This window comes from Phoenix dactylifera, chromosome 4 (genome assembly GCF_051530095.1).
Source record: "Phoenix dactylifera cultivar Ajwa chromosome 4, Ajwa_hap1_PhDact_Kaust_v1.1, whole genome shotgun sequence".
NCBI lineage: Eukaryota > Viridiplantae > Streptophyta > Magnoliopsida > Arecales > Arecaceae > Phoenix > Phoenix dactylifera.
Genome location: NC_143193.1, coordinates 40893609 through 40910075, shown reverse-complemented (window position 1 = coordinate 40910075; position 16467 = coordinate 40893609). Strand labels below are relative to the sequence as shown.

The 16467-nt window shown below is 40.1% G+C and overlaps 1 protein-coding gene and 1 pseudogene across 2 annotated transcripts in view; both read right to left on the bottom strand.

Moving 5' to 3' along the window:
- LOC103697062 (AAA-ATPase At3g50940-like) overlaps positions 1 to 6159 on the bottom strand; it is a 38037-nt gene extending 31878 nt beyond the window's left edge. Inside the window, exon 1 of the mRNA XM_088719867.2 lies at positions 4 to 6159. The gene's annotated coding sequence lies outside the window, so the exon portion shown is untranslated. The remainder of the gene's footprint in view (positions 1 to 3) is intronic.
- LOC149767789 (pentatricopeptide repeat-containing protein At5g43790 pseudogene) lies at positions 6137 to 7908 on the bottom strand (annotated as a pseudogene). Its single transcript, XR_015977141.2, has one exon. The product of XR_015977141.2 is annotated as a pentatricopeptide repeat-containing protein At5g43790 pseudogene (transcript).
- Between the last annotated feature and the right edge of the window lie 8559 nt (positions 7909 to 16467).

Here is a 16467-nt window from a genome sequence, read left to right as displayed (position 1 = left end):
TACACATTCGACTTGAACCATGGACCGATGATGGGATGCAATGCACAGTCATCACTCGGAGACCCCTGTAGAAAGTTCGAGGCATGATATCATGGTAGCCATCGCCCCTCCTGTATCGACGGCCTATAGGGAAGAACCCACTTGACAGAGGAACATCAGGAGTAGGTGCACCAATATGTTTGTTGATAGAGATATCAAATAGAGAACTTAATCCACAATTTGATGCTGAAGGGCCTATGCCAACAGGAAGCTGTTTCCTGTTATCACCACTTGTGATGACAGTTGTTCCATAATTTGGAGCAAGAAATGGGTTTTGCATCTCATAATTTTGTGAACTGTGCTCTGCAGTGGGATCAACAGGAGGCGCAGAGAAAGGGGCAGCAGATATAACAGATTTTCCTTTATGATAAGCATCACTAGTTTCTTTTTCATGATTCATAATATCATTAATTTCCCAGAGGGGGGTCAGGGTCGGTTGGTAGATCATCGATTGGGGGATATCCTGATGGGTGTGGATGTCTAGGAATGTTCATATTTAAGCTCAACAAGAAATTTGACCATTCTGCTTGTGCTCACGTTATCACTTTCATGATGCTTTTGCATGCCTTCTGAAACTGCACTATCATTATTAGTACTTGGTATTAAAGTTGATAGTGAAGCCAAATGATCTGAAACTTTTGGCCCATCACTAATTTTACATCCATTGGTTGAGTTGATGCGCCATTGCATGTGCCTGATGACAATTTTTATAGGACTGCTAGAAGGCTGATAACCATTGGATAATCCCAATTTGGAGAAATGGTCCATGAACTTGGCAAATGCTGGTGCAGACGACACAGCTTTCAGGAAAAGATATTGAGAGAGCTTTGTAAGTGCACTTGAAATGGCTCAAGGGGATATGTCAGTGTTTATGAACAGCAAAACTAAACTGAAGTGGTCAATTTTCAATCTGCATTCTGCACTGATGTATGGGAAGTACAGTTTGCTGTGTGAGAATCTGGATCAGAATGTCTGCCAATAACAGACTTCAACAGAACATTAATCTTAAGAGGGTCCAAACACTGACTAACAGCATCGCACAGGCCTACATCATCACCCAGTGTTAAACATCTGACCATCTTCATCGGTATAGGTAAGAATTAGTTCCGCATCTGGGCTGACATTGAAATAACTAATAATCCATGTTCTAAGTTTGCTCATGTTGAAATCCACAGTATGCCCGCGGACATAAGCACCAAATCACTTAAGAGTATTATCATATTTTACCTGGAAAGTAAAAAAGAAAGTAACTAATTTAACAAAAAGAAAAGAAACCAAAATAATGATATCTCAAGGAAAAGAATGGTAGAGAAGCAATTAGATCAAAAAACTTGCCCCAAATACACTATGACAATAATTCTAGAAATTTATCAACTAGATTTTATTAAATGGATATAACTGTTATACTTCCATAGAAAGGGTTTAGAAATGTATTATCATGGGAGAACTGATCCCATGTAATCCACAATCTTGAACTACAGGGACACATAAATTAAAATAACACTAGTTGCAATATTAGGCTCCAAGGTTAGCTTCGCTAGAGGCATATTCAATGTTTATCAAATCAACAAAATCTAGAGAAATAAACATCTAAATGAGAGAAAATAAAAAAGCACAAACCAAGGGGCAAACATTAGCAGACTTTCCAAAGAGTTGTTATAAGATAGAGGAATGATTTGAATTAGCTGATGTGCTACTATTGAACTGATCTCAGGTCCTTGAACATTTTTGCAGAACTGTGGAATGAGTTCTCACAGTATAGTATAGATGATGGAGAAAACTGTAACTGTATGAAAGGCATCACTAGTGTATAAGGCATTCAGTCCAAAATCAGGAACAATCTTAGAAGAGTCACTGCCGTGATAATCTAGAATATTACAGGAATAGCAAGAAATAAAAATAATGACTCTTAAGATAACACATTAAATTGAAGCTCGCTATAACTTGTCTTCTATACGATCAAAGTGTCTCACTAGATTCTTGCCTCAAATTTTGATGGCCCTAGCATCTTTAGCATTAAAAAAAAAAAATCACCAAAAATATTTCCATGACAACAATAAGTAATAAGTTCAATGAAATTTTTTCCAGTCTTGTTTTAATTTAAATTCCAACTTTGTTTATAAAGTGTACAATTTTACTTTCCTCGTAAATAAATATAGACCATTTGACTTGAATAGAACATCTCAAAAATCTAACCAAACAAAATAAAAAAAAATATCTAAAAGCTATCATGTTCTAATATCATGCTAAACTATTCCATCTTGTAAACTTGGTCAAAACAAATTTATTTGTTTTGTTTACCATCTCTAGTAGTCTCGTCCCCTCGAGCTATCAAAAGACATTAACATGAAAATAGTTCCAAAGATAAACGTCACAACTAACAAAGCGAGAATGTGACCAAATTTGAGTTATGAATTTTAACTGGAAAACCTAAATCTAATCCAATTAATATAAAAACCTGTACCTTAAAACTTGCAATAGAACTCAATTCTAAGAAAGAATGGAACTCCTGCATCATTTGCTTCCATTGTGTAGAAACTTATCATTGATTTAGTTGATGTTAACCTAAGTAGATTTCAGTACAAACCTATGAATTCAAAGGAACTGAATGACAAAAACACAACATTTGATGTGTTGAATGCTTCACATGTTTCAGGATTGCATACAATTTGGTACATTTAAATTCATGTTTTCTTTCTGATATTAGGAATAGATGGCTTCAAATTTTATGGTTCTAATTGCTAATAAAGTTTCATCTGCCTGCAGCATTCTCATTATGCTTTCAACTTTGGTACAGAATATTCATCCCTCATTTTGGGACTGTGTCCAAAGGTGTAACTTCAATGGACAAGTTATGTGCCAGAGACAATAGACAATTATCTGAATATAGGTTGACTTTTTTTGGGGGGGAGGTAGTAATAGAGGTCTTCACTAAATACCTTTTCCACATATTGTTTCTCCCATCCTCCTTAATAGTTAAACATTGTTCAGGCTTTTAATGCTGCCTGCTAACAGGCTAAGACCACAATATGAAACAAGAAGAGCAGGAGGAAAGGCATTGTAAATGACATTGTAAATTATTAAAGTAGACAACCATCTTGGAATCTTCAAGAACCTCATTTGTTATATAACGAATTCAAGGTAAGCCAACCTTACAAGATGGGTTCAATTGCCTTCTTTCTGACTTTGAATCCTCACTTATCTTTGTTTCATGCATCCATAAGACTTAAGAGTAGGGTGTATGTTTCTATCTCCTTTCAAATGAGTGTTGATTGATGAACTTTACAACAGACGAAACCTTTGCCCTACCATGAGCGATCCTTTTTAATGATGAAAGAATAAGACAAGGTGAAAATTTTATAACTTGAGAAATAACCTCTAATTACAACATATCTATTGAAATCTGAATTTTGGATCCTTCAATTGCTTGACCGTATTTAATTTTTCAGTTTATCCAGCCTTTATTTGTTGTTTTAGGCTTTAATTTCTGTTTTCAGTGTTACTTTGGATTGGCTTTAATTTCCTCCATACTCCCATTGTCCAGGACAAGAACTACTAGGTATAATGCCGTACCCAATTCAGCACAAATAAGCCATAAGGCCCTCATACTGGGTTGGCCAATAGAACTAAAAGAGAAGCCAGTAAGAAATGGAAGGACATCCCTCATCCCTGGATGTATAAATGTTCCCTTTCACCAATCGACTGTTAAAGATTCCTATAGAGCAGCATACTTCAATTGCAAGTCAGAGATTATCCTTGTTTCTTACAGTTTGAGTAGGAACTATATCTAGCGCACCTACGGTCATATAAGATGACATATTACTTAATAATTGAGCTTTCTATCTCTTTTCTTTTTACAAGATCTTTCATTTTCACTCTCCTTCCCTAAGCGACAAGAAGAAGAAAAACCCCAGCTTGTCCTTTCTTACATGGGCCCATCCATAGGAATCATGGAAAGAGAGAGAGAGAAGCCGGTGAAAGGAAATATGGATGGACAAAGAAAATAGAGCATTCTTCCATCCTTTCCCCTCTTTTCTCTCTTTAATCCTATTTGCTGGTGAGACTTAAAATCTAGTTCTCACCTCATTCTTGCATCTAGACAATCAAAACATGAAATTGAATGTTCAAAACTCAATTACACAAATTCATAAAGCACTATAACAGAACATACATCCTAAAAAACAAAAGTTTGATAATTCAGCAATCAAAAACTTTAAAATTTAGATTGCATTCAAATATTAGCCTAAGCACCTTAAACATGATGCTTACAATGTCTAAAAATTATTTGCATCTTATACATTTGATTAGTATAATTTGCTTTTACATTAAGACAGGATGCCAAATGCCTAGTTATAAAATTGATGTAAGATAGCCCTGTGAGATTCTCCTCAAAGAACTCTTACCTATGTTACTTAGACTCTTCAGTTTAACCAGAAATATCTGCATCTGACACTTAACATGGACATTCATATGCCATTTGGACATTCATACGCCATTTGGACATGGCTCCATAAGAAGAAATTCTTCTATATTGAAATAATTAAACACTTAGACACATGCACCTAAACCCACAACCAAGAGACCAAATTTAGGGCACGTAGCATAGAATCTCACTATATTATAATAGCATGATATGTAGAAAACTATTTACCTTTGATATGAGTAGTGCTTTCTTGCTAAAAATGAGGCAAGGTTGAAATTTGAACTTTTATAACTTTAGAAACTAACCAATATTTACTAAAAGTTTAAGCAACATTTATCATAATCAACATCTTCAACATCTTATTGGCAGCATTTGCTTGTGCTAAGATATCACAGCTACCAAAAGTTTGGACTGATTTCGTGATACCATCTCAAGATACCCCATAATCTGATAGGTGTGTAAAAACTTCTACATAGATTCTCAAGGCAAACAAAGAAACTCATAATTATATTGTTTAATTATCGAATAAAATATAGAGAATTATGAAGATAAGTAAAGGAATCTAAGTTCTACCTTCAAATAACCACTGAGCATAGCATATATCAAGAATTTGGCATTATCAAATGTTAGCACCTAGTTGATGAGCAATGTTGAAGTCAGAAAGAAAGCTCAAAGCAAGACTTCTAACATTTTGTACAACTATACTTCATGACCTTTGAAAATAAATTTAAAAAAAAAAAAAGAAAAGAAAGAGAAACCAGTAAAGCATAATCCTAAAATGGAAGATGTGGAATAAGTAGACTAGAGCAGGTTTCAGAATGTCACACCTACACTAGACAAAGAAATTAAGCACCCAATTGGATGGTAATGTGCACTTTCAAAGGTCTTCAAAAGGACTGTCCCCCAATAAATAAGAATGTTTGATTTGTTTCTATAGACCATAAAGATGAAAAAAATTTACATTAACTGAGTGGATAATTTCCAAAAAGAATTGGAAAACCCCAAGAGGAAGAACATGTAAAAACTGATAGAAAATGGCAAAAAAGTTCAACTATAAAACACACAAACATATGTAGATAAGATAAAGCTTTTCCCTCAAAATGACGGATTTTATTAGTTAATGGGGTAAGAATTCCAGCTTTGCAACTTCCAACATGTCACTAAGAGTTTCCAAAAAGAATTGGAAAACCCCAAGAGGAAGAACATGTAAAAACTGATAGAAAATGGCAAAAAAGTTCAACTATAAAGCCCACAAACATATGTAGATAAGATAAAGCTTTTCCCTCAAAATGACGGATTTTATTAGTTAATGAGGTAAGAATTCCAGCTTTGCAACTTCCAACATGTCACTAAGAGACATGCAAACAGGCTCCAACACCACCTCCAATGCTTCTTCAAATCATATATGAAGCTGTCGTTTACATGGATAGAAACATTTCAATTTTGTGGTAATGGCTCTTTATTTCCGATTAACAAACATTATATATGAATAGATTTCATAGGTCATGCAGTGTAAGAAAGAGTGGGACATAAGAGATCAACTCAAGGAACTAACTTGAAAGCTCATCTGTGTTACTAGGCATTCCACAGAGGGCCAAAAAAAAGAAACACCAAACCTCTGCAAATTTGACTAGAATGAATCACATAGGAGTCCCAGCGCTTATGATGCTTGGGTCAACTGCAATCAAGTCTCTAGCTGTGATAGGGCAGTGCAGCTTCCTTAGTCTCATCTTCAGCATCATGAAGAGCAAATTCCATCAGAGGAACATAACCTAGCTGTTTCATCTCTGCCAGCATTTCTTGTAGAAAAGAGTGTATCTCCGAAGACAGTGGATGGGTCCTGTCACCTACTCCAAACTTATAAACTTGGTTATCCAACTCAATCATACTAAACCCCTGAACTTTACTCACCTTTCTTCCCACCATCAACTTCCTCACTCTCTCAACATCGCTCCACCTCGACTTAGCTGCATAAATATTCGAGAGAAGAACATAATACCCAGAATGGTTAGTGTTTAACTCAAAGATTCTATCCGCAATTCTTTCTGCTAAATCTAAATCACCATAGATCTGGCAAGCACCAAGCAGAGACCCCCATAAACTAGAATCAGGATCCATGGGCATGTGTTCTATAAGCACTTGAGCTTCATATAACTTCCCTGCACGTCCAAGGATGTCCACCATGCATGCATAGTGACTCAGCTTCGGCTCCACTCCAAATGTGTCATTCATCGAATGAAAATACCTCTCGCCTTCTTCTAGCAGCCCTGAATGGCTACACGCAGAGAGGAGACTAGTAAAGGTGGCATGGTTTGGCTTCACCCTAGCTTCCACCATCTGATCAAAAACTGCAATCGCATCCTTCCCAAGCCCATGGTATCCATAGCTCGCTATCATTGCACTCCAACACACAACATCCTTCTCATCTGCAAGTTCAAACACCAATCGTGCAAGATCGAGACTCCCACACTTTGCATACATATCAACAACCGCAGTTGCAACCAAAATGTCGGGCTCCAATCCAGTCTTGATTACATAACAATGAAAGCACTCTCCCCTCCTGAGGGCCCCCAGATGACCGCACGCCAATAGGGCACTCAACAAGCTCACGCGGTTGGACTTCACGTCCGACTGCTGCATGAGACCGAAAAACTCCAATGTCTCAGTACTGCAGCCATTGTGGGCGTAACCCGATATCATCGAAGTCCACGAGACCAAGTCTCTCTTGCTCATTTTATCGAACACGAGACGGGCATCGTCGACGTCACCGCACTTGGAGTACATATCGACAAGAGCGGCACCGACAAAGAGGTCGTCAGCGCACCCGAAGCATATAACATGGTGGTGGAGCTGCCTCCCGAGCTGGAGGTCGGCGAGGGCGGCGCAGGATTTGAGGGCGAAGGGGAAGGTGAACTTGCCGGGGCGGAGGCCGGAGGAGAGGAGATTGGAGTAGAGATGGAGGGAGTGGTGGAAGCGAGCATGGGTGGCACAGGAGCGCATCAGGATGTTCCAGAGATAGGTGGAGGGGTTGGGGATGGAGCGGAAGAGGAGGAAGGCAAAGTCGAGGAGACCAAAGGAGAGGTAGGAGAGGGTGGTGGTGGAGAGGAGGGAGGGTAGGTAGTGATGGAGGCCGTGGGTGAGGAGCTGGGCGTGGACTTGCTTGAGGTGGTCCAGATGGGCGCATGCTTTGATGAGAGAGTGGATGGTGTTTGTTGAAATGGGGCAAAAGGCTTTGAGAGTGAGGCGGGTGAGCGAGATTAGGTTGGTGGCCGGAGCTCGGGATCTGGCAGGCAAGCACATATACAGAGAAGGGAGAATACCGGCCGCGTGCCAAGCGGAGCTGGAGGAAGAGCCGCTAGGAGTTGAGAAAGAAGCGTGGGAGAAGGGGCGATGTCGAACGAACTCGATAGCCCGTGAGCGTGAACCGAATGCTAGAACTGGCCGATGCATAAAAGCCCAAAGGATTTTTTTTTTTGTTTTTTTTGCATGAATGCCCTTCTCAATATAAAATTTTGGATGAATATCCTTCTAAAATTAATATTTACATATACACCCTTATAAAATATTTATTTTACTATTCTACTTTTTTTTTATTCTTATTTTTGTATTTGTATTCATATTATCTAACACCGTAAAAAAAATTAACAGTTTTAAATTAAAATGACTAAAATATTCTTAATGGGTAGATGTGTAAATAGAAATTTTTATAAAGATATACAAGTAAACAGAAACTTTACCATACTTTTGGATAAGAATTTGGGCAAATCTAATTAGTCATATCATAATTATGAGGTGCTGGGCGACCCATGACTTGAAAGACTTACAATTGACCTCCGGTCAGAATAGGTGACCCATGATCTATTAACTGAGTCCATCTACAAGCCCGACCTTCTTCCAAAATCCAATTCCATTGCAGAAAACTGGCACAAGACCCATATTTAGTTGAGTGTTCCCTCACTTTCTCCCTTCAAAAGTTAGAAGAAACAAAAATCAAAAAACAGGAAGAAAAAAAAAAAGCCAGCTACCGAGACACCAGAGGTATCAACAGTGTAATAGATCGAGAGAGAATCCTGATGGGTCGAGGTTCCTTTGGATTCTGTGAACCAGCAGTCCTCTCTCTCTCTCTCTCTCTCTCTCTCTCTCTCTCTCTCTCTTCTGGGCCCAAGAGATTCTGAAGCAGAGCACAGCTGTGTGGAGCTCCTGTCTTCTTCTTCTTCTTTGGATCCCGATACATAGGGGGCGGGGAGGAAGCCGGGCACGGGGGGGGGGGGGGGGGGGGGGGGGGGGGGGGGGGGGGGGGGGGGGGTTGAGTAAGGCACCGGAAGGGGGGGGTGGTTACGGGTGTGGGGAGGGGAGGGTATGGCACTAGGGGGAGGAGGGGAACGTCATTTCAAATTTTTATTTTATTTTTAATTAATATAAATATGATTTTTTTTAAATACCGTTAGAACAACTGTTATATTAGGGTATTTGTACAATAACAAAGTTTTACGATGATATATATGCAAATATCAATTTTGAAAGGATATTCACGCAAAATTTGATATTTAGAAGGGTAACCATGCAAAAAAACCCAAACCCCATAATAGAGCAGTAATTTTCTCCGCCCATCGGATAGCCAACCCGGACCCGACTCTGATGTGATGGATTTAACCCCACCTGTAGTGGATGCGGAACCAATATAAGTAACGGGGTAACCTATCCAAAATCCAACATGTATATATATAATTTTTCATAAATACTTTCCTCAAATATTAAAAAATAATTTAACTATAAAAAAAGAGACTTTTATAGTTTTACCCCATTTAATTTGTCTAACCCATGTCTTATCCCCCTCCCATCCCAAAACACTCCATCCCCCCCCCCCCCCATCCGACCTCAAGTCAAGTACATGACATATATAGGTGATGGGTCATGGAATCGACCATAGCTTATATAAAGAGCCGGCCAACCAAATCCCATCGTGAAGGTTTTTTTTTTTGGTACAATGGCTACTCACCCTATTTTAATATAGGTGCAACCAACATAATTAAGAGTGAGAAAATGGCACAACGGTAGAGGAGAGACCCCCTGGTGTGTCTAGAAGATCTCTCTAGAGTGCTGGGCGACATAGGTGGCGATCTAATCTGCAACCTTGTTTGCCTTCCGGTACACATGCACAGTCTGAAAGGCGCTACAATTCCTCGCCATCCGACAGATGTCACAGAGTAGAGGGGTCTCATCCCCCTCCACCCCTCTTATATCCAATCGTTTACCGTGGTTGAGTTCCCTCAAGAAGGATTTGCTCCACCCTCAACACCCACCTTGCATAGGTGATGCCTTCTCATGCTGCCTTGAGCTCAGCCCCTACAGCTGTCAAACCACTGGTGCTTCGCCCCCCGTAGCAACCAGCCATGAGTCGTGGCACCTGATCAAGAAACCCACACCTACTTTATCTCCATCACCTGAGACGCTACCATCAAAGTTCACCTTAAGACTGTCGGGGGATGAGGACTCCCAAGAGACAAGGATGATTCTGGGCACTGTAACAGCAAAGAGGGGGTCCCAGATATTCTTGGCCATCCCAAATGAGGTCGTCGTGGTAGCCTAAGTGAACTCGGCAACCTGAAAAAGAACTCTCTCCATAACACTCCTCAAGGGCGCTCGCCTGTCTTCAAAGATTCGAGCATTCCTGTCCAACCATATGAAATACGCTACGCAAACACATGTGACTCCCCACCCCATCATCCTCGGGCTCCGCATGGTTGTCCTCATCTGGTGTAGTAGATTGTCAGTAGATCGGATGGCTTGAAGCAAGAAGAACGCAACCCACCTCCAGATATGTACCGCTCGCGGGCACTCAAACAGAACATGACTGATGGACTCATCCATATCAGGGCATCTACCACGGCTCTGGGTGATCCTGACTTTCCTCCCTGCCAATATGCTTCTGGTCGGTAAACAACCCCATGCCACCTTCCATAAGAACAAGGCTACACAGGGGTGAACACGCATCTTCCAAATCTATCTATCATCCATTTGTCTGATATCATCCCCTCCCATCACCTTATGTAAGTCCGTGGTTTGCACCTTGGCCCTGCTTATGGCCACCCAGACCAACCTGTCCGCCGTCTCCCCCATAGGTAGCGGAATGGCCAGAATGCTCTCGGCCAGCTACTCTCCAAAGACCTCCCTAATCAGCGGCTTATTCCACCTGCTCTCACCCGAAATGATCAGATCAATGACTCTGCAGCCCTCCAACCTTGCTGAATCAACCAAGGTCGACACTCGACAGAGCGGCTGCTCGAGTATTCAGTTATCCTCCAAGACACCAATGGACCGACCATCACTAACTGCCCACCTGACCGCATCAAGCATATCGGAGCATATGAACAGATCTTTCTCCACATGAAAGAGCACCAATGCCCAGCCTAGAAATTTGCTACCACCGTGTGAGCTCCGTACTTGGCTCTCAATAGGGCACTCCATAGGCTATTGGGTTCTAGAATATACTTGGCTGCATGTCTTACCGCCAAAACCTCTCGCCTCACCACTGAAGACTGGACCCCAAGCTGCCCTATCTAACCGGCTGGCAGACCACCTCCCATGCCACTAGGTGGATGCCTCTTCAGACCTCCTGTCTGCCCCAAATGAAGTTTCTGAACAGCTGCTCTAGAGACCTCAAAAGTGACACCGGCATAATGGTATTCGATAACAGGTAGGCCAAAATAGAACTGAGAATCGACCGCACCAAGGTCACTCTGCCCATCATAGAAAGTGCTCCCATCTTCCACCCATCCAGCCTGTGTTTGATGCTCAACTCGATGTCAGCATAGTCACCACCTTTGAGGCGACACCCCATGTACCTCATAGTGCCCTCTTGCTCTCCCACTCCTAGTATCTCCTTGATGGAAGCCTTTACTTGCGGCTTGGTCTTTGGGCTAAAGCTGATCGCGGACTTGGCCAGATTAACCCGCTGCTCGGAAGCTACATACTAATCCCCAAGAATGCTCCAAATGGCCCTTATTGTATGCTTCGTAGCTCGCGCCAAAAGCAAATAGTCATTAGCAAATAGAAGGTGTGATATTTGAATAGTCGTTGTCCTAGGTCTGTATGCCTCCAAAACCTAGGTCTCCACAGCACGCCGAAAGGCTCTGGATAGCGCATCTGAGCACAGAATAAAGAGTAATGGAGAGAGTGGGTACCCCTACCGTAGCCCAACCGAAGACTCAAAAAAATATGTAGGCTATCCGTTTACCAGTATGGCAAAGGAAGAAGATCTAACACAACACATTACCTAGCCAATCTAATCCTCATGAAATCCAAAACTCACCAACAAACACTTCAAAAAATCATAGTACATCCTGTCATAGGCCCTCTTCAAGTCCAGCTTGATCCCCATTAAGCTCCTCTAGCTTGGAGCTCTCTAGAGGTCATGCATAAACTTCTGGATGATGAGAACGTTGTCGGAGATGCTACAACCTCCTACGAACGCTCTCTGCTCCGGGCTGATGAGTCTCAATAAAATGCTCCCCAATCTGGCCACTAGTACCTTTGTCTTGGCCTTGTACAAAGTGGTACACAAACGGATCGATCGGTAGTGGCATGGCTCCGTGGCATCCTATCCCTTCAAGATCAAGGAATAAATGTCCTCTTCCAAATGGCTGGCATCGCAACTATGTTGAAGAACTGAAGAATAGCCTCCACCACATTCCGTCTAATCAATGGCCAATTCCTCCTGAAGAAACATGGGGAAAACTATCCGGACCCAAGGTCTTATCCTCAGCAAGGGACCAAAAAGCCTCCTAGATCTCCTCGTCAGAGATCGACCTAATCAACGCTGCATTCTCCTCCTCCAATACTCTAGCCACTAGGGGCTACATGACCTGTGGACTCTCACTCCCCACCTAATCCATTCACCAGGTACGAAAGAACTGCTTAAAGACCCACCTGATGGCTTCAGGATCCTCTGTAATCTGCCCATCAGCTCCTCTAACAGCTCTAATCCTGTTTCTCTGTGTTCGGATGATCGTCGACTGATGGAAGAACATGGTGTTCCGATCTTGCTTTTTGATCTACTGGATTTTGGACTTCTGCCTCCACAAAATCTCTTGTTGTCGAAGAAGTAAGTCATACAAAGATAGCTGACACCTGAGCTCCCCCATCTCTGCATCCGTCAACCCCCCATCGGCTCCTCCTAGAACTGCAGCTTAGCAATGGCATCCTCAACCTCCTCTGCCTTCCCAAAGATGTTCCCCACCTCCCAATTCCACCACTGCAACCGTCGCTTAGTTATCTCGAGCTTGTCGGACACTCTGTACATAACCTCTCCCCGAACTGGCACCCTCCATGCCTTCCAAACTATCTCCCATGATCTAGGGTATGATAACCAAAACTTCTCAAATCTAAATTGACAGCGATAAGGAGATGGGGAAGAGTTACTCACTAGTATCAGGCAATGGTCTGATGTGATACGAGATAGATGGTTCACCTAGTAGTCCAAAAAGCTCTAAATCCACCCCACTATGGCAAACACTCTATCCAGCCTCTCCAATACTTTAGCGTGCCCCTGCTAGTTGTTACCGTTGGAAATTATATCCTAAAAGTCAATCATCAGCCTGTTGATGATTGAATTTGGATATGAATTGATTAATTAATAAAATATTATTTGGCATTATTCATCATTTTATTTATACATCTTCAAATGAACTCTTGTTATGAGATGAAGTCCTTAGGACTCCTTTATAATAAAGGAGGATTTATCTACGAGTCCTTAAAATAGTTCACGACCAAATGATGTGCTATTACTAGGACAACAGCATTATCAAGATTAGGTCATTGTGTGCCATATAAGTTGGTTGTCCTCTTAACCAAGGAGTATGGAGACACTGATATATCACATAGGTGAAGTATAGGAGTACACTTCACTGAACGTGACCATTCTGAAACGCTCTGCTGTCAAGAGATGTTCCGAGTGGATATGGATATATATGTCCCTCAGACCTGAGATCACCACGGTGATTAGCAAGCAACTCACTATACTTTGGTACCGGACCAGCTGATATTCTAATTCAGGGATGGAAGGTCACTGGGTGAAGTCAAGTACTTGCGAAGTCGGTGTGTGAGTCAATATGGAATTGACCCCTCCTGATGATAGGAGATAATGCCCTTGTGTTCAATTTAGCAAAATCTTGGTTAGGTACTCCTTGTGAGGAGTCACAGAATTTCTAAGGTTGAATCACAGAGTGGATGTACTATTACAGAGTTGATAGAACTCTGATGTCATCCAGGCATTAGAAGTCATAGAGATGAATTATACGGTAACCATAATCCAAGAGTTTCAGAATATTGCTTTGCAATTATTCGGCCTATCCAAATATCAGGTACCATTGCTAGATGGTCATTTCGATTAGTACAGAAAGTTGTTCTTGTGCTACCGGCTTAGGTTCAAACCTATGGAGTTACACGCATAGAAGTTTCTAGGTTGATCAAATGGCTAATCGACGATTAAGAATCATCCAAGGGTACATTGGTCAATTTGATTGACAAATTATCCTAAGCAAAAGTTGTAGTAAAATAATTATTGAATTATTGAAGAATTAATTAGCAATTAGATTGTTAATGAACTCAACTGATTGAATGATTGAGCTTAGGTTAAGCCAAAATGAATAAAATTCAATTTCGGCTACATCAGGATTTGACCTAATTGGATTGGGTTCGATCCAAGTAGATTAGGCTCGACCCAATTAATTGAACTTGACCCAATTGGATTGGGCTTGATCTAAGCCCATTAAAAGTCCTTATTTGATAAGGATTCTAAGTTTAAAAATTCAGAAATTGATAAGAAGAAGAATTCCTAAATTTTTAGGACCCTAGCTTTCTTTCTTGGAGAAGAAAAACACATCATACTTATCCCTAAAAGCAGTGGTACCTATCCTCTTTATTTTTTACCAATTTTTAGCATGAGGAAACAGAAGATGTGGGGCTATTTTTTAGAAAAATATGGTACTTCAAATCTTCCAAAAAAAAAGGAATCAAATTCCTAATTTGTAGGGACTGCATGGCGCATCAAACAAGGTGGCGTGCAGCTGAAGTTTGGGGCGCAATAACCCCCTGATTTTTAGGAATTCATGTTGCAAGAAAAGAAAATTTGTTCATCTCTTAGCTGCCGATTCACCAGAATTTTTTGGAAATTTTATCAGCCAAATTCGTTGGCTAAAAGAGGTATGAGGCATGGGGGGTCTTTTGGCTATAAAAAGACCCCCACGCTTAGGGTTTGCAAGAGATAGTCTTTAGAAAGGGTTCTAAATTCTGAAAAAAAATTTGAGAGCCAGCCGCCCTCTCTCCTCCTTCTCCTCCTTCATTATCTTTCATCCTCTCAAAAAAGAATCAAAAGTTGAATGCTTCGAGGGAGAAAAGTTCAGCCACTGCAGTACCTCTACACGAGCTAGCACTCCTGCAGTTGTGGATCTTCCTAGAGTTTCGCGTGGACTATCCGTAGAGGCCGGATGTATATGCGGCTACACAAGGTGATCAAGGCATCATCAAAGTTCTCAAATCAAAAAGTTATGAGATCTGATCTCATTAGAAATTAGGATTAGAAATTAACTAGGTTGCTGAAATTCTGTATGACTACATGTTAGACATAGAATCATGCATACTTGTTTAGGATAAATGTTTGAAGTCCTGGATCTATTTTTGTTGTAGAGATATGATCTCTAGCATGCATAGAAATTAAATAGTTTAATTCATGCTTCTGCTGTAAAATTTTTAAAAATATATGCATGCGACCACTAGGATTCCCAGCAGTGGTATCAGAGCCATAGGTTCAAAGTAGTTTAAATATTTATGCCTAAAACAAGTTTTCTAATCCTAGTAGTCAAGTAATCCGATTGGAATGATCACTAGGTCATCTAGTCATAGGAGAAAGAAGGGTTCATAACCCTCTTTTTCCATTCAATGGGATCTCTTATAGCGTGTAGGGGTGCCACTATGATTCAATCCTTGAAGATGAACCACAAAAAGAAGATTAAAAGTAGTTTTAATCTTTGTAATTAAATCTCAAATCATAAATATATTTAGATCAGATCTAAAAGAGATTTATGATTGATTTAATTGCTGTTTTTACATGGTTAATTAAATCTGAAAAATAGGATGCATGTCATGTATATTCATGTTAGTATATGTGATATAGAGAACATGAAGAAATCTGAAATTATAAACTTGATTAGATTAGATCTAAATGAAATTTATGACTTATTTATTTTCTAATTTTGAATAACAAATCAGATCTGAAAACAAATGCATATGATGTATGTTGTTTAAGTTAATTCATATTAGTTTGTATATGTGATATATGAACATAAATCATCTAATATTTAAACATGAATTAAATCTAAATTTTAACATGATTAATTGCAAATCTTAGATCTAAAAAATAAGTTTTAATAACTGAAACTTTGTAGTTAGTATGTAATTAAAAGAATATGCAATAATCTGAAATTTTCATAAGCTTACACTAATGATTTTCCATAGGCCTTACCTTTTGGGCTAAACTAAAGGTGGGGTAGGAAGAAAAGAGACTAAAGAGCTGAATTAAGTGATATGAAAATCTTGATCTAGAATTATGAACTCAATTAAATAACATTACATAATTCTTGGGGTTTTGGATTAGCTCAAGTCAAGTTCTATAATTGGATTAGACCTAGAGTTAGAATCAAACATGGTCTAATTAGAGTTAATTGATCAAATCTAATTAAGTAGTAACTAGATTAGGTCAAGAAAACTCTAGGTCAAATACAATAGTTGTAGTTGATCAAATTCCATGCTTGATTAGACCAAGATGGAACTTGATTGAGGCTCAGAGATTGAGCCTGAGTCATTTGAGAAATCAAATCGAAATTGATTAACCAGTCAGTGTCTAAGGTAAGTTTGGCAGACTTGACCGTTGGTTTTTAATTGGAAGCTACTCGCACTGATTCGTCTTTGTCGAGTCAATGACATATCCCTTCCACCGATCTCACTCA